Raw genomic sequence first — 18,751 nt, forward strand, 5'->3', positions numbered from 1 at the left:
AGAAGACTAGAATCATATCAAGCATTTTTTTCAACCACAATGCTACACAACTAGAAATTAATTACAAAGAGAAAACTGGAGAAATACAAACATGTAGAGGCTAAACAAAATGCTAGTAACAATCAATGGCTGATGAATAAATTAAAGAGGAAATCAAAAAAAGTACATTGAGATAAATAAAAACTGGAAACATCATGCTCCAAAACCTGTGGGATGCAGCATAAATAGTTCTAATATAAAGGTATATAGTGGTACAGGTTTACTTCAATAAACTGGAAGAACATCAAATAAACCTAGTAAACTTACAAGAACTAGAAAAAAAAATCAAGCAAATTTAAAGTTAGTAGAAGGAAGACAATAAAGATCATGGTGAAAACTGAAACAGATATAAAAAATAGAACAGATTAATGAGATCAAGAGCTGGTTCTTTGAAAAGATTTACAAAATTATTAAAATAATGATTTTGGCAGACTCACAAAGGATAAAAAGACTCAAATAAAATCAAATTAAAAGTAACAGATACTATAAAACCACAAAGAATTATAAGAGCCTACTATGAAAAATTATATGCCAACAAATTGGACAAAATTTGGACAAAATTATATGCCAACAAATTGGACAAAATTTCCACTAGAAAAGTGGAAACATTCTTATAAACACAATCTTCCAAGACTGAATTGGAAAGAAATAGAAAATTTGAACAGACCAATCACAAGGAACAATACTGAATCAGTAATGAAAGAACTCCCCAAAGCAAATGTCCATGACCAGGTGGCTTCATAGGTGAATTCTACCAAACATTTAAAGAAGAATTAGTACCTATCCTTCCTAAAGTATTCTCCCAAATAGAAACAAATGCTTCCAAATCATTCTATGAGGTCAGTATTACCTTGATATCAAAGCAAGACAAAGACACCATAAAAAAAAGATAAAAAGAAGAAAAATTTAGACCAATATCCTCCCTAATGAACATAGATGCAAAAGTCTAACAAATTTTAGCAAAATATTAGCATAATATTAGAAAATTTAGCAGTACATTAAAAAGATTATTCACCATGATCTAGTAGGATTTACTTCAGGGATGCAAAGATAGTTCAATATCCACAGATCAATCAATGCAATACCTCACATTAACAAAATGAAAAATAAAAACCAGATGATCATTTCATTAGATGAAGAAAAACATTTGACAAACTCAACATATGTTCACGATAAAGACCCAATAAAGTGGGTTTAGAGAAAACATACCTCAACGTAATAAAAAGCATTTATTTATTGAAGTCTGGGATTGTAATACCTTTATCTTTGTTAATCCACAGCTAATATCATACTAAATGGTGAAAAGCTGAAAGCTTTCCCTTTAAGGTCAGTAAGAGGACAAGGCTACCCACTATTGCCACTTGTATTTAACACAGTGCTGGATGTCCTAGCCACTGCAGTCAGACAAGGACAAAAATAAAGGCATTCAAATTAATTGGTAAAGAAGAAGTGAACTCTCACTACTTGCAGATGACATGTTACTATATGTAGCAAACCCTACAGACTCCCCCCAAAAATGATCAGGATTAACAAAAGAATTCAGTGAAGTTGAAGGATGCAAAATTAACATACAAATTTGTTGCATTTCTCTATGCTAAAAACCAAACTAGCACAGAATGAAATTAAGAAAAATAATTTCATTGACAACTCTACCAAAAAGAATATAATACCTGGGAACAAATTTAACTAAGAAGATAAAAACATACTCTTAAAATGCTGAGAGGTTGATAAAAAAAAGAAAATTGAAGACATCACAAATAAATGAGAAGATATACCATGTGTATGGGTTGGAAGAATAAACCTTTTTAAATTATCCATACTATCTGTAACAATTTACAGATTCAACACAAGCTCTATCAAAATATTGGTAGCATTTTTCACAGAACTAGATTTTTTTCCCTATATAATCACTCCTACACACATTCGCAACTCTCTGCCCTCCTTATCAAATCATGTACCAGGAAGGTACCTTCATTACACTTTGATGAACCTACACGGATACTTAATTATCATGCAAAGTCCTTTTTTTTTTTTTTTTTTTTGCAAAGTCCATCTTTTATATTAGGCTTTGTTCTTAGTGTTGTACATTCTATGGGTTTGGGTTTGGACAAATGTATAATGACATGTATCCACCATGAGAGTATTTTCATTGCCTGAGAAAAATCCCTTGTGTTTACCTCTTCATCCCACTTCCCGCAGCCCAGTTCCACCAACCTCTGGCAAACATGGATCATTTATTGTTTCCATAGTTTTCCCTTTCTTAAAGTGACAAATAGTTGAACTCATACAGTATGTTGTCTTTTCAGATTGTTTTTCCTTTATTCAGTAATAATCAGTCAAGATTCTTTCGTGTTTTTTTTTTTCATGGCTTCATAGCTCATATATTTTGACCAGTAAATAATATCCCATTGTCTGGATATACCATAGTTTATTTATCCATTCACCTACTATAGAACATCTTGATTGCTTGCAAGTTTGGGCAATTATTAATGAAGTTGGTATAAACATATTCCTGAGCAGGTTTTTGTGTGGACATAAGTTTCCACTTCTTTGAGCAAATACCAAGGTGTGCAATCACTGATCAGATATCATAAAATATGTTTAGCTTTCTAAGAAACTGCCAACCTAGCTCCCAAAGTGGCTGTACTATTTTCCATTTCCACCAGCAATGAATGAGAATTCCTGTTTTTCTGCATCATTTTGAGCATTTGGTGTTGTCAATGTTCCAGAGTTTGGGCTTTTTAACGGTTATATAGTGGTATCTAATTTCTGTTTCAATTTGCGTTTTCTTGATAACATACAATGTGGAACATCTTTTCATGTGACTATTTGCTGGCTGTGTATCTTTATTGGTAAAGTGTTAAGGTTTCTGGCCCATTTTTCAATTGGGCTGTTTCCTTATTTCTGAGTTTTAAGAATTCTTTGTGTATTTTGGATAGCATTTGATTATTTGGAATGTAAATGGTACAAGAGCTATTATTTGTACATTTACTATGACCCAGGCATTATGCTATTAAATATGGTGCATCCATATTTTTAAAAATTATTATTATTAGTCTAATAATACTTATTATTAAGTATTTTCAATTTTATATAGGATAACAATAAAACTGAAAGAATTTTATTTTAAAAATATTAAACTAAAAAAATTAATGTAAAGCTGGTATATAAAGCCCAATGTTATCTTATTACACAATATTTTCTTGTCTGTGTGAAATTAAAAATATTGATTAAATTCGTCTGGTATATTTGCCCTTAACTGCCATATCCTTTTTTTATTTTACATGTTAAATCACATAAAAAATACATGTGCATATGAGATTTCATATAAACTGATTAAACACATGCATATAAAAATATAATTTTAAACACAATTTTTAGATGTTATTTTAATAGACCATGTTCAAGCAAGAGTTTGCTCCTCTTACTATTATTGTCTTTGTTATTGTTGTGTTAATATTACCATGAGGGCAATAAAAGTAAATCCTGATTCCATTTGTGCTTTAAACTAATCTTTAAAGTACGTCCTCCCATTCTGATATTCTCTTGTTTAGTAAAGATGTAAAAATGTCACATCTCTTTGCAAGGAAAGATGTCTTACAGTCTCTCCTCTCCCCCTCACCGAAAGATATGTACTGAAAAATGCATCTTTTCTGTGTTTATAAATTAGGATATTTATTTTAGGGAAAAGTAATTGCTTCTTCATACGGTATACTATAATAGAATTTTCAGTCCAAAAGCAATTTAAGTCAGCAACATATTGAACTGTAATTAAAGATTTATGATTCCATTAAAAGGTAATGTTATAGTTAATCCCTAATAATAAAATACTTCATAAAAGTTCAGTGTTATACACAATGCAGAATACAAATGTCAAGTTCTCCCAAATATTTACTGGCCTTGTGATTCCATTGAAAATGTTAACACTTGAATTTCAATAATATATTGCACTGGCTTTAGATTTAATTGTGGAATTATGGCTACCTCTATTTAAATATGTGTGTAGATAACTGGATACTCTGAAAAGTATGGTGATACTTTACTTCTTTTCAATGTATTTTTATTCTTAAAAAAATGATGAATTTCTGCTCAAGATGACACAGTACATTCAGGTTACAATATACTTTCTTTACTAAATACAAATAAAACATTATAAATGTAGATAATTGAAAAGGCATAGCTAAGTAGAAAAAATAGAGTTGGACAGAATGCATACAGTGTTGAAACCATGGGTTCTTGACCCATAAATATACAGAAATTCCCAAGGATTTGGCTTTGGCATGATAAAGGGATATGTGAACCATGTGATAGGGGAACAAGAGTCAGGCTCCCTACTTGAATACAAGCATTATTTGTCAAGCTCCCTATCTTCAGCAAATGATGCTAGCAATATTACTGAAGGACCACCTTTTCAATAGGATTGCCACATTTAGCAAATAGAAATACCAAATAAAATGGGCACACTTCTACAAAAATATTACCCAATTTACTTTAAATTCAAATTAAACTAGGCAGCCTCTATTTTATCTGGTAACTATACTCTTGAGGGTGCAAATTAAAGGAATATGAACAGCTTCAGATCTGAAAAAAGGTGATGGAAACTTCATGTTTATTGTCTCTCCAATACCACTCACCCTATAAAAAGCCCGATATTTTATTAATTTTAAAAGGCTATAAAATTTCACAGTAAGCCCAAGTCCAAAGGACACCAGCAAACGGTTGGCTAGGAGATAACAAAAAAATAAATAAATAAAAACAAAGAAAAATATGAATATATTAAAAAAGAAAACTTTTCAAATGATACATATCAAATTTCAAAAAAGAAAAAATAATAACAAGCAAAAACAAATTAACAACTAGTACATAAATTTAGATTAAATTTTTACAGAAAAAATAATAAGCAAAAACAAATTAACTAGTACATAAATTTAGATTAAATTTTTACAGAGTAGTCTAATGAAGAGATTAAATTCATGTTTGTGTTGCTCAAGCGTTATATGAAAAAATTAAAAGAAATTTAGGATTAGTAAATAAAAGAATAAAATAAGAATTTATGGCTATGGAAATAATTTAAAAATTTGGAGATACTGAAAGGCATTTATATTTATATTGTCCTTGAGATAGAAACACAATAGATAGTACAAAATAGGTTAAGACATTAATGAAGAAAAGCTTTGCAACTTGTCAGACGCTACTGAGGAATTTGCCACTAATGCACCAGAATGTTAAGATGTTTGCACTGATGTAATGTTAAGAATGATCAGTAGTAGACATGTAGAGACTGTGAAATAAACATTTAGGTTTCAGAAGAAAAAAAATGGAAGAAACAATAGAATGGTAATATTTGAAGATATAATCAATGTGAATTTTTGATAATCGAAAAAAATTAGTTCCATTTTTATATTACATTTATGCTAAGAAGGGTAAATAAAATATATCTGTACCTATATCCAGCATACGAAAAACTTTGGAAGATAAAATAATCAGTTTTTTTCTTTTTTTAAGTTACAAGAGTAAAATAACATCATTTGCAGAAGAAACAAAATTAATTTTCAGCTAAATTAAAATATCAGACTGTTTTTAACCCGTTGTAAAGAATATCTGAAAAAATGCTGAAGAAAAACAACTAACAATCTAGAATGTTAGCTAAAATGTAATTCCGAAGAAGGCAACATTAAGACTTTATTTCGAGGTATGCAATGACCAGGGTAGCTACCTAACAATCATCACTAAATACAACGTAAAACAAAACTATCATATCAGATTTTCTTTAGCAAGATAAAAGAAAGAATAAGATAAGATAATAATAAGATAAGAATAAGATAAGATAATAAGATAAGATAGAAATACTTAAAAATTTTTAAAAATCTTACATGGAATTCAAGAGTAGAACTATAACTTAAAAATGTCAAGGAGCATGTGCCTTTCTCATTGTCTTTTCAGAAATCTTTTGAAATCAAGAAGGATAAATAATTGAAATTCAATCTCTATTTGCAACAACAATGGAAAATTTATGCATTCTTGTGCTGCATCATGTGAAGTAAGTATATATAATGGAGGCAAATGGAGGTAATGGTTTGGAAAAAGGTCAGGAGAAGATGCCCATGGTTGAAGATGTTATACCACTATAATAGAGGCATATTTTCCAAAATTAAGTGATGCAGCCTAAGGTTCAAAGACAAAATTGGAACAGGGGACATATATTATGGCTAGTGGCAGAAGTTTCCTCTTTCCAGCCTCATTTGGTACGAAGAAGAAGCTGGAAGTTAGCTATGTATGAGCAATTATACAGCGAAGCTATTTGCAGAAAGGGGTTTTTTCAAGTAGATAGGCCAGTGAAGGAGAGCCACGCTGTACTGTGAGGAGACCATAAGCAGCGGATGATTGTTGTTTGGCAGAAGTATAGATCAAGGCACTGTACTCAAATAGATATTCTTGTTACACAAGAAATGCTTTGCTATCCTCCAACATGATGCTGGTCTCTTGATAAAAATCAAGTTCAGGAAGTAATTACAACATTCAAATCGAAGTAAAATGTAAAATATCAAGCACTGGATCTACCAAGTGTAAGGAGAAAAGAAAAAAGAGAGAGAGAACCTAGATGGTTACAGTTATCAGAATTTTTTTTTACCAGAGTAACCTCTACCCCTGTGCTTTATTTGCAGATTTGTTCCAAGACCCCCAGTAGATCTCTGAAATCAGTTTTCCCCCTTTACATTCATACTTATGATAAAGTTTAATTTATAAATTAGGCACAGTAAGAAATTAATAATAACTAATGGAACAAATTAACAATACACTCTAATAAAAGTTACGTTAGTATAATCTTTTGCAAAATATCTTGTGCTGTACTCACCGGTCTACTTGTATGAGGTGGGATGATAAAATGCCTGCATGATGAGACAAAGTGAGTGAGATAGGTATCCTGACCTAGCACTAGCTTACTACTGTACTGACCTTCAGACAAATACATCAGGAGTATTATCTGCTTCCAGACTATGGTGGGTACAGGAGGGATTACTGTACAGAGAAATGTAAACATGACCAAAAGGTTGTCATTGAATTTTTTAAAAATATATGGTAAATCAGTATATCATTTTACTTTTGTAATATTAGAGTATACAAAATTTCAGGAACAACATCAAAAGATAGAAATAAACTAGGTACTGGTTGACCTCTGAAAAGAATCTCAAGAGGAAAATGAACTTAGAGGAAAAAGAAAAATTACTTTGAGGGAGAACAAAGGATGGAAGACAGGACAGGAAAGAGAGAAGTCAAAAAATCCACAAAATTAAAAAAAAATTTTTAAAGAGGTGAAAGAATGAAATTCAAGAAAACTAATGGAAAAGTATTAAAATTACCAATTTGAAGCATATATTGGATTTTAGGGAAAAACACAGTGATCAGTTTAGAAAGATGTTAATAAAGCTAATTTATTTCAAAGCTTATCAAAGAACCAGATGGTAGTAAAGTACAACACCATTTTATCTATAAATACAAAACAATAGGCAGACCTAAGAGTGTTCAACATCAATAATAAATTCTGAAAGGGACAGTAGCAATGTCTGCAAATCCCTCAAAAAAAAAAAAAAAAAACCCATAAACCAATAATTCTATGAGCACACACATTATTAAAGACAAAAGTAACAAATCAATATTGCCAAACATTTATTGGCTCAAAGAAAGCCTTTCTGACGATCCTTGAAGAAACTACTAAAAGATGAACTTCCAACAAATAAACAATAATGAGACAACTGTGGAGACATCTGCAGTGGTATTGAAAAAATACTGTTAAGTGTTATGATAGGCAGGATACTAACACCACTGCCATGCTCCGTACTCTTGTTTAAATATCCTCCCTTCAGTGTAGACAGATCCGAAACTTCCTTCTACTAATAAAATATGACACATTTTAGGAATATTACTCTGGGTTTCTATATGGTTCCATGGCCAAAGTGAAGGAACTTTGCAGATGAAAACAAGCTCTATGATCAGCTCAGTGGAGGTTAACCAAAGAAGTCTGTCTATCTTGTGCGAGCCTGACCGAATCAGGCGAGGCTCCAGAAGAAGCCTTTGGGGTAAGGGACAGAAGTCAGACACTCTCTTTTCTGAGACTTTCTCTCTTAACCAGTTGATGGAAAATGAATCTTGCCAACAATAAAGTTAGAAGAGGATGCCAGGTTACTTGTTTAACAACGAAACAATTCTCTCCTCTTTCTTTGTGTGCATTTGCAATAATTTATAATTATAGTGGAATGCTGAAAATATGGCTTTCTATCATATTTATCTTCTGGTATAGAGTCCTGTACAACAATTCATATTCCTTAATGATTCTCTCTCTTTCTTTATTTTTCTGTTTGTTTTGATCAGGTTCTTCAATCTATGCGTTATGTATTCCTTTTTTTTCTTTTGCAAAAATAAATTGATCTAACAGTCTGGGACTTGAATAGCCATATGAAATATTAAGTAGTTCCAAAAGAATTTCTTAAAATCACAATTTGTAATTAAGATTTTCATGATTCACATCCTTTTTTAATACACTTTATGTCAGAAATACTGAGGCATAAAGAATGGACCGATGGAGTAGGAAACTGTGCTGGATATTTCTCGATCTGTATGCTCAAATTTCAGATGTTTCTGAATGTCACATGTAGAGAACACATGATGTCTTTACTGTTCTTAAAAGGTTCACAGGCAATAAATAGCTAATAGAAGGAAATGGGCACTCTGTTGACACCCTGCTGATACCAGGTAAATGTCTTCCTACAGTATCTCATTAAGATTTCAAATGTTTCCGTGGCCGTAGTCATTATTTGTTATCCTTCAGAGGAATATGGGATTTTAAATTGTGTCAGAGCAGCTGTTCAAAGAAGCCACTTGAGTAGTAAGGGTTATTACTGACAGTCTCAGCGCGATGATTGCATTACCGTGTGCTGGAATATGATTCTGAAAAATGAGGAGTACTCTATTTAGGCAAAGAGGAATGACTTGCTGTTTGTTTCTGAATAATTCAGCTGGCTGTATGATAGGTCAGAACAGATGCATGAATCTTATAATGATTACTGATATTTTGGTAAAAGGTTCATTAAAGCAAACTGTAGGGTATCTGATGTTATATATATGTATTTATCCAACAAGTGATAGAAACATTGCTTTTTAAAAATGAAAAAATGAAGTTGAAGAACATAAAATCCTCACATCTGGTTTTTACCAATGACACTTTATTATGATTATTAATCATATATTATTTCTAGAATGAGTACAGTTCCAGTGACGCTTAGCCTACCTTTTAGCTGTGCTCCAAGAGTTGTGTGAAATTTATTTGGATTATTCAATTTTCTTTCAAACACACCAGGCAAATACAAAACAAACTACTGCTGCTATTATTGTGAAAGTAAATTTATATTTTTCATGAAAATAAACACTGTTTAATGTTAATAATATTATACATCTACAGTTATATATTTATCGTGGGATTGTAGACCTATCCTTTTTTATGTACAATTTACATCAAAATAGTTAATTAACTATTAAGTGTTTTAAAATTATTATATGTACTATTGTAGGCTGACTTTATAATCAAACAGCTTGTTAAATGGAAGGGATAGCTAAATTCTATGTTTTGCCATGTTGAAAAGAAATCAAGGTCTATCTATATCTTTTTTATATATAAATATTTATAGATGAATATCTTTTATTTTTATATATCTATATATAGATACATATCTATTTTACATATAAATAGAAATTTATATGTATAATATATATTATATATAAATTTTACATACAAATACATATCTATTTTAATATAGAAGTGATGTATAATAGCATTTCAGGGTGATAGTTTAGAATGACACTAAAGGATGAATACTTTCATATGTCTCTATATGTTTATATTTATGTTTATTTTGTATGTATTTACATGTAATTATAATATTACTATTAGATATATAGACACATAATAATACATTATACCTAAATAAATATGTATAATATTTATCCTTTCAGTGTGTTTATTAATTCTTGATCCCTAAATTCATCAAGCAGGCTAAACAGCCTTATTTAGGGTAAAGTTGAGACACTAGACCTATTATAGTTATTTCAAGCAGAAAAGAGCCTAACACAGGAACCAGTTGCTTATATAGCATTGTTAGAAGGTGGAACTCAGGGAGTGGCCTGTAGATTTGGAAACCAAGCTACTGCACTTGCCACTCAGAGGTTAAGAAGTGTCTAGGGCCTGCTGCTGACCTCTCGCTATCCCAGAACCTCAAAGCAACCAAAGGGTGGAAGACAGAAATCTGGCCACAGCAAACTCAAGTCAGCCAAGCTTTACATGGGAGCCACTCCCGCTGCAAGAAGAAAAACTCTGCCCCTCTTCCAGTCCCCAGAGCTCTCCTGAGTGCATCTCATGGGTAAGACCTGACGCACATGCAGGAACCCAGTGACAAGACAGCCTGGCAAACGTGTTGGCCAGCAGAGCACAGAGGAGAGAAGTCATCAACAAGAAATAGAAAAATGTAAAGAAATAATAAATAAAAGGAATGATTGCTTCTCTTTAATTGTAAGAGTTTAGAAAAACAACCAACAGTGAGATTGGTTAGTACTTTTTCCTAAGGGGTAAGAATTTACTAGGTGAGGCATTTGGAAAGATCACTACAAGCTGAGGAGAATGAATGTTCAGGACTATAGAGGCCAGAAAATGTATAGTTAGGTTAATGTAGTTGGAGAGTAAGCTGCATGTCAGGAGCAAGGAAAAGGGTAATGGTAGTAACTGAAGTTGGGAAATCCTCAGGAAAGTTGACAAGGAGATATAACAAATTGCAAAGGAAGGTTTTTTTTGGTTTATTTTTGTTTTGATTTTTTGTTTCTTTTTTAAAAAGATTTATTTGAGAAAGAGTGTGAGTGCACCAGCAGGGGGAGCAGCAGAGGGAGAGGGAGAAGCAGACTCCCCACTGAGCAGGAAGCCCAATGAGGAGCTGGATCCCAGGACCCTGAGATCATGACCTGAGCTAATGGCAGCCCTTTAACCGACTGAACCCCAAGGCGCCCCTGCAGTGGAATTTTAACTTTATCTCAACCACAACTGAGGCCGTTAGAGCAAGGGCCAGGATTAGTTTGTGCTTTACCAAAGGTGGACAGAAGGGGCAGGAAATGGGATACAAACAAAGAAAAGGAAATCCAATTCTAATATATACCAACATCCCCTTATGTTTGGAGATCATGGCAATTTCTACATCGAGACAGATGAGGGTTTTGTATACTAATTAATTCACTTGACTATTTTTTTGTTTAGATCTACTGAGGATTTAGAGACAAATCAGATTCCTATCCAGGGAGTTAAGCCTAAAAATTGCCCAAGGCTGAAATAAGCTAACGTATCAGATGATGTAGACTTTAAGGTTTTCATGGGTCTTTTAAAATCATAGATGGAGCATTTGGTACATACTCATTTTCTGTGAAAAAATATAATATTCCTTAAAAGAGGACTGTGAGCCTTTTTCTTCTTCTGGGTATTGGTGTCCACAAACATTCAGAATGGTCCAGCATTTGACGTGTTGTCATAGGCTGACCTGTAAGACAGCCTCTAACAAAACTAGGCTGTTCCAAACCCCTGGTAATAGAGTTGCTTACCTTTATACCAAGAAGCACCAAAATTTGCATGTGGCCTGGGCCTGGGCCTATTTCGAGGAGTTCATGGTGTGAGACCTGGAGTTTGCATGAGGTTGTCTCAAACAACAACATGTCTGTGGGGTCTGAAGTAGATTCATGGGTGCTAAGTGTGTTCCTGACAGGATCAACTGTGCTTTCCTTATTGATGAGCAGAAAATCATGGTGAAAGTGTTGAAGGCACAAACACAGCATCAGAAAGCTAAACAAAAAAAGGGGGGGGGATTGAGTAATAAAAAATATAAGTAAATAAATAAATGGACTATGATCCTCAGAATCATTAAAATGAAGACTCAACTAAAGAACTCATAATGCAAAAAAACTAAAGAATACTGTATTGTCTACTACCTCAAATTCTTCGGTACCAGAAGATTAAGATAATGAAGAGTGTCAAGAAAAAAAGAAGTGAGTCGGCAATTCTTTCTCCCATTGATCTTCCACTCGTCCTCTTCCCCTCCCCTTGGTCTTCTCCCTCTGCCCTCTCTCTGTTTCACAGGCCAACACACTCCTTTTCTCAGCTGTTCATACTGTGGCAACAAGGCTTGTCTGAGGAATCCCTCTTAGGGAATTATACCAATCCAGTAACTAGTGGATGCTGTTCCATCCCAGCCACGGTCTGATAACTGGGCTCCAGAGCTTTCCAGAGGATCAACTCAGATGTATTTCACAACGACATTTCCATCAAATTAGTTTTTTTCTCTCTCCAATCTCAAGACATTCCCTGATAAATTTCCTTACCCATATCTTCCCTCTTGAAATCTTTGTCCCAGGAATTTAATCAACAACATGCACACGTATATAAATATACCCATGTTCTAAACACCATCCCACACACACACGCTTATTTCCTTACTTGCCTTTCTCCTATGAGTATTTTTATTTATGCTGAGGTTTGGGAATGTTTGGGAATGAAGAGGATTACTCTCTACCTTAGACCCTTTCTCTTATAAGACATGTCTTTATGCTTGAATGCTCTCCAATTAGTAATTACTCCAATGCCTAGAAAATAGGGAGCAAACGATAAATATTGATGTTGAGTGATAAGTTGAATGAAGGAATAAAATCTGATTTAAATCAAGCCATCCTTTCTGCTCTCGGTCTTGCAACAATCTTTTTTTTTTTTTTTTTCAAGTTTTGGAATAGACTGTGCTGTCCAATATAGTAGCTACAGGCAGCTACATAGATTTAAATGTATGTCATTAAAGTTAAATGAAATTTAAAACATTAGCTTTTTCAGCCTCACTAGCCACATTTCAAGTGTACAAAAGCCACATGTAGCTGGCTAGTAGCTATCATACTGGATGCTCGGATCATAGAATATCCCTCCATTGCAGAAAATTCTATTGGAAGACACTTGTTTAGAGATCAAATGTCAAGGAATGGTGTCCTATGGACATAATTTCTTTTTAATGGAGCTTTACAACACTTGAGTGACTTAAGAAAGTTTGGATTTCAAGGTAAGGCGCTTAGCAGAAGTATGGTTGGTGACAGTGTTAAAAAATAGGCTGAATACCTAAAATTATAGTAATATTTTTAAAAGAAAGGCTACCATTGGAGAATCTTAAAAAGAAAAAAAAAACACAAAATAAACAAACATTTGTAAAAGACATCTGAATTTTGTGGCAAATTAGTTCTTTTTCAAAGATGTATTCTTTAAAGCTAATAAATAAGGACACAAAAAAAGTAAAAATCAATGTTCCCATGATACTTCTTTTAAATCTCAGTTACTAGGTGGAATAGCACGGCTCTTATGTATTTAATCCACTAGCTCTGGGCCCATTGTGAAGAGTGCTGTTGCACAATGATCCAAATATGAGGCCAACAGAATTTCAGTATTGTGTATTTTCAGAAGCTTTCTGTCTGGATACACCAAGTGGAGGCAGATTCTTTTTGTCCCAGAGTGCTATGTTATGTACATAGGTACATACACATACACACATTTATTGCATATATAGATGTTAGACATATAGCACGGGTGTATATGTAACTACATGTGTAAATACAATGGATACGCAGTAGATACATAAATCATGGGCCACAGGAAAGGCAGGATTTGTGCAGAGGCATTAACACATTAATGGAGTATTCATAAATCAAAATATTCAGGTACAGGTCTGTATATGGAGGCAAAAGTTCTCATATCACAAAAATGTTCACCAAAGAAGCAGCCACTCAACAGTCTTCTCTCAAACATCCCTCCTCATTTTACACAAAGGCACATCTCTGTCACTCAACTTTAGAAGCCAACAAGCTCCATCATGACAATGGCTCTGTTTGCCATCTATCAAACACTTTTTAAAAATTTGTTCATGTAAGATAATATAATACAAATTAATTTCAAAATGAGACTGCAGAATATTTGAAATGTCATGAAAATTCTAAGCAGCTACTGGTTTGAAACCATCTGCAAGTCCTTTGTAAATGGGAAGCTGTCCGAGATTGATTTATATAAGAATAAATAGGCACGGATAATTCATTAGCTAATTAACTAATCGGTTGATTAGCTAATTGGTTTAGGTAACAAATACTACTCCAGTTTCCATTATTTTCCAAATATTCTAGTTTCTGAGACTAAAACTGTAATAAAACAGGCAAAAATTCCCATCCTCACTGGATCTGATATCCAGTAGGGAGAGGAAGATTCTCTGCTCCTCACCACAGAGACATCTCTGTCCAAGGCAGATGTTCAGGAGGATGGAATTAGGAAATTGACATAATGTGCCTATAGCAAAAATCATCTGCTCAATGATGCTACAAAAATCTCATATGAAGTGAAGGATTATTTCTAGTGCTCCCAAATATTTGCCAAGGAAATTTGGAAAATAAATTAGCAGAGTTAAAACAAGAGATATAATTCACTCCTGAATTGTAAAAATTATAATATTGACTTGAAATTTATGAAAATAAGGTTATAAACATGTTTTTATAATGTTTTCAAAATAGCATATAAAATCAGTGCACCATTGCAGTTATGACATGCAATTGTTAATTTAAAAATAAAAATTAATTTCCATTTTAGATTTCTACTTCCAATTTAATTTTGAAGATAAAGATCTCAAATATTTATTTTTCCTATTCACAATTACATTATGTCTTCATGTTTTTAAAGTTGAGAGACTTTAGTTGGTCTATTCTTATAACAATTTTTTGTTTTTAATTATTATTCAAAATAATTCTATGTTACGTATCATGCCCATGTAAGCATCCCTATAAAAATTTCACTTCTTACATAAATAAAACATGTATCACTATAGACAAATTTCTTCATTACTATTTTCTGACCTTACACCCTAATGGGTTTTAGAACATATCATGTAGTTCATCCTGTTATGTCAACTCTGCTCATTTTATACCTTAAAGACATGTCTCTACCAATCATTATTTTAAACTTCTTAGTCCTCCCTCCGATCTATGAGTCCTTATTTTCTAAAATAATCAGCAAGTTTAATGTCTTGAGATATCTTTCTTGTTCTCTCCTAACCAATTTCCATTTGCAAAGTGTAAATTGACAGAGGTATGTAAGATGAAAGTGATAAACAGCTGGATGCTAGCACAGGAATCATGTATGGCTGCTGGGTTCATGACCTAATACACACACGTGCCCATATACACGCACACATGCATATTTAGAAGCTCTTATAAGTATTATGGGCATACCTTGTTTTATTGCACTTTGCTGTATTTCACGGTGTATTGTAGGGATGGAGGTTCTGCAATTTATCCCGCATAACCGACCACCCCAACCTGCAGGTACTCAGGCCAAAGAATGTTGCGTGTGAGACAAGAGCTGCACGAGTAACCCCAGGGCCTGGTTACTTGACATTCACTGGCCTCTAGGTCAGAAATGGCCCTACTTCTGCTCTGGACGCCTACAGCTATACATTTTGCCTACATCCATCCCCTTCTGTTCCAGGCTGGGCTGGTCCCCCTGGAATGGAATCCGAGAGGGGAGGCAAACACACCCAGCCGGGCTCCTTGAGGCTATAGAGACATGGTAACATAGGAATGCCGCTCACTTCCAACTGCATGTAGGCAAACACATGTTTAACTTCAGACCCCATCATTTGCCCTATCTAAATGGCCCTTGTGGGATGGTCAGTTGGAAATCTCACTTGAGGGGAGGACACTCTGCCTAGGTCTCTCTACGGGGACTCCAACCTGGCCTTCTCCACTGGGGTTCCCCAGCTAATGAGGTTGAATGTTCTAAGCACCCAATTTATGTACCTCTGTCTTCATCTCCCTTGCTGCTTACTGTTGCCCTCATCTATGCATAGATTTTCCTACTCTTCTTTCTGTTTCTATTAGATTTTTCAAATACGAATAATGTGTTTTCCCCCTTTCAAAACTGAGAGTATGGCTTCTGTAAGCCTTTTCTTTAGAACACACAGATATGGGATCCCTGGGTGACGCAGTGGTTTGGCGCCTGCCTTTGGCCCAGGGTGCGATCCTGGAGACCCAGGATCGAATCCCACGTCAGGCTCCCAGTGCATGGAGCCTGCTTCTCCCTCTGCCTGTGTCTCTGCCTCTCTCTCTCTCTCTCTCTCTCTGTGTGACTATCATAAATTAAAAAAAAAAAAAACACAGATACTACACTTTATGCATTTGAAGGCTTGTGGCAACCCTTTGACAAATAAGTCTATCAGCACCATTTTTCTAACATTGGCTCACTTCATGTCCTTATGTAATGTTTTTGGTAATTATAATACCTCAATTTTTAATTATATTTTATGGTGATCTATGGTAAGTCATCTTTGATGTTACCATCATAATAATTTGGAGGGGGGCGGGGGACACCACAGATGGTGTTCACACCAGACTTAACTGACAAACATGTGTGTTCTGACTATAGTTGTGGTGGAGTTAGCCAAGAGAGCTAGAATCAGCAGTAGATTCTAAAGATGTGACTGAATTGATACAATCTAATAATAAAACTTTAACAGATGAGAAATTGCTTTTTATGGATGAGCAAAGGAAGTGATTTCTTGAGAATCCACCTTTGGTAAAGATGATATGAAGATCATTGAAATGACAGCAAAGGATTTAGACTATCACATAAACTTAGTTGATAAAGCAGTAGTAGGGTTTGAGAGGATTGACACCAATTTTGAAAGAAGTTCTGCTGTGGGTAATATACTATCAAACAGCATTACGTTGTATAGAGAAATCATTCATGAAAGGAATCAACGCAGCAAACATGGTCTCATGTTAATAAATTGCCACAGCCACCCCAGCTCTCAGCAACTACTTCCCTGATTAAATAGCAAGCATCAACATCAAAGCAACAAAAAAGATTATGACTTGTGGGAATCTCAGATGATGGTTAGCATTCTTTAGCAGTAAAGTATTGTTAGTTAAGGTATATATATTGTTTTTTAAATAAAATTCGACTGCACACTTAATACACTACAGTATAGTGCAAACATAACTTTTATAGGCACTAAGAAACCAAAAGTAAATGATCTGACTCACTTTATTGCAATATTTACTTTATTACAGGGATGTGGAAGCAAGCCCACAATCTCTCTGAGGTGCACCTGCATACATACAGATATCTATGTGGGTGTATATATGTGTGTGTGTCAAGAGAGAATATATAAATGTGATCTCTCTTTAACCTTAACTTGAAGCCAGATATCAGTAATCTTTTTTGCTTAATTCTAAGAGTAAGCTGGAAAAAAACCATGCTTGTATTGAGCATAATTGTCTCCTGTACTGAGCATAACTTAATATATTTTAACATAGTATAAAGCACAAAATAAAGTGAGCACATGGGAAAAAGAAGATGAAGAGAAAAAAAGTACAAATTAAGATAATTTTTTTAATGAAATGTAGGTGCTATTTTTATCTCCTACACTAATCTTGTGATCTTCTCTTTTGATCCTATGAAGAATGAGACTGATGTAGGATGAGGAATATAAGACAGTTCATTCAAGCTACTTATGAGTTTTTTTGTTTTCTACCATGTGTCTCACACTTCTCTTCTAGGGTAGGAGAAGACCCCTCTATATTTTCCTCACCATAAAAATATTCTTAACCTCTAAGACACAATTGTGATATTTATGACATGATTCAAGGAAGATCAGGAAACATACACATATATATAATTCAAGAACAATAAGGGCAGTATAACATATTTACAATTTTAAACAAAACATTGCAAATTGACGTTGGGCCTGGAAACAATTACACAGGTTGGGAAAGTATACGTGAAGACCCTAATGCAAGAAGAAAATTAGAACGGAGGACAAGCTAGAGAATAAAAATGAGCATGGTAAGAAACATTGGGAAATTGTTATGCTAAAAGCTAAGGGAATCTACTTATACTAGGGTTCCCCAGAAAAACAGAACCAATAGAAAATAGAATGATGAAGATAGATGGTAGATGGATACAGATTTATTGTGAGGAACTGACTCACACAATTATGAAGCCTAAGTCCCACAAGCTGCCATCTGCAAGCTGAAGGCCCAGGAAAGCCACTGTTATAGTTCCAGTCCAATCCCAAAGGCCTGAGAACTAGGAGAGCCAAATAATGCCAGACTGAGTCCAAAAGCCCCAGAACCAGGGATGCCATATGGACGTCCTCATGCAAAGACAGCTAATTCACACTTCCTCTGGCCTTTTGTAATATTTGGGCCCTCAACAGATTAGATAATGTCTGCTCACCTGTTGAGGAGGATCTTCTTTACTGAGGCTAATGATTAAAATGCTAATCTCTTCTGGAAACACCCAATGGACACACCCAGAAGTGATGTTTTACAAGCTCATTGCTACATCTTTAAAGGGTCTCACGACTGCCTGTATATCTCACTGATAGTTAATATTAAGCCGAATGACAGGCACCAAGGAAGCCTTGTGAAAGTAGTTTTATGCCTAGAAATCGGAAGAAAACATGTATGATCTAGTACGTTTGGCATGTCCGCTCCCCCTTGAGCACTAAGCATATAACCACCAGCTTCATCCAGCAAGAAAGATAGCTCTTTCTACCCATGGTTCCTGTCCCCGTGCTCCTCAGACAAACTTAAACTAAGTTACACCATAAAAAGT

At 34.2% G+C, this 18,751-nt stretch overlaps 1 pseudogene; it reads left to right on the plus strand.

Moving 5' to 3' along the window:
• The first annotated feature begins 11,574 nt into the window (after positions 1-11,574).
• Positions 11,575-11,955, plus strand: LOC140625022 (large ribosomal subunit protein eL34-like; annotated as a pseudogene).
• The last annotated feature ends 6,796 nt before the right edge of the window (positions 11,956-18,751 follow it).

Source organism: Canis lupus, chromosome 35 (assembly GCF_048164855.1).
Source record: "Canis lupus baileyi chromosome 35, mCanLup2.hap1, whole genome shotgun sequence".
NCBI classification, from domain to species: Eukaryota; Metazoa; Chordata; class Mammalia; order Carnivora; family Canidae; genus Canis; species Canis lupus.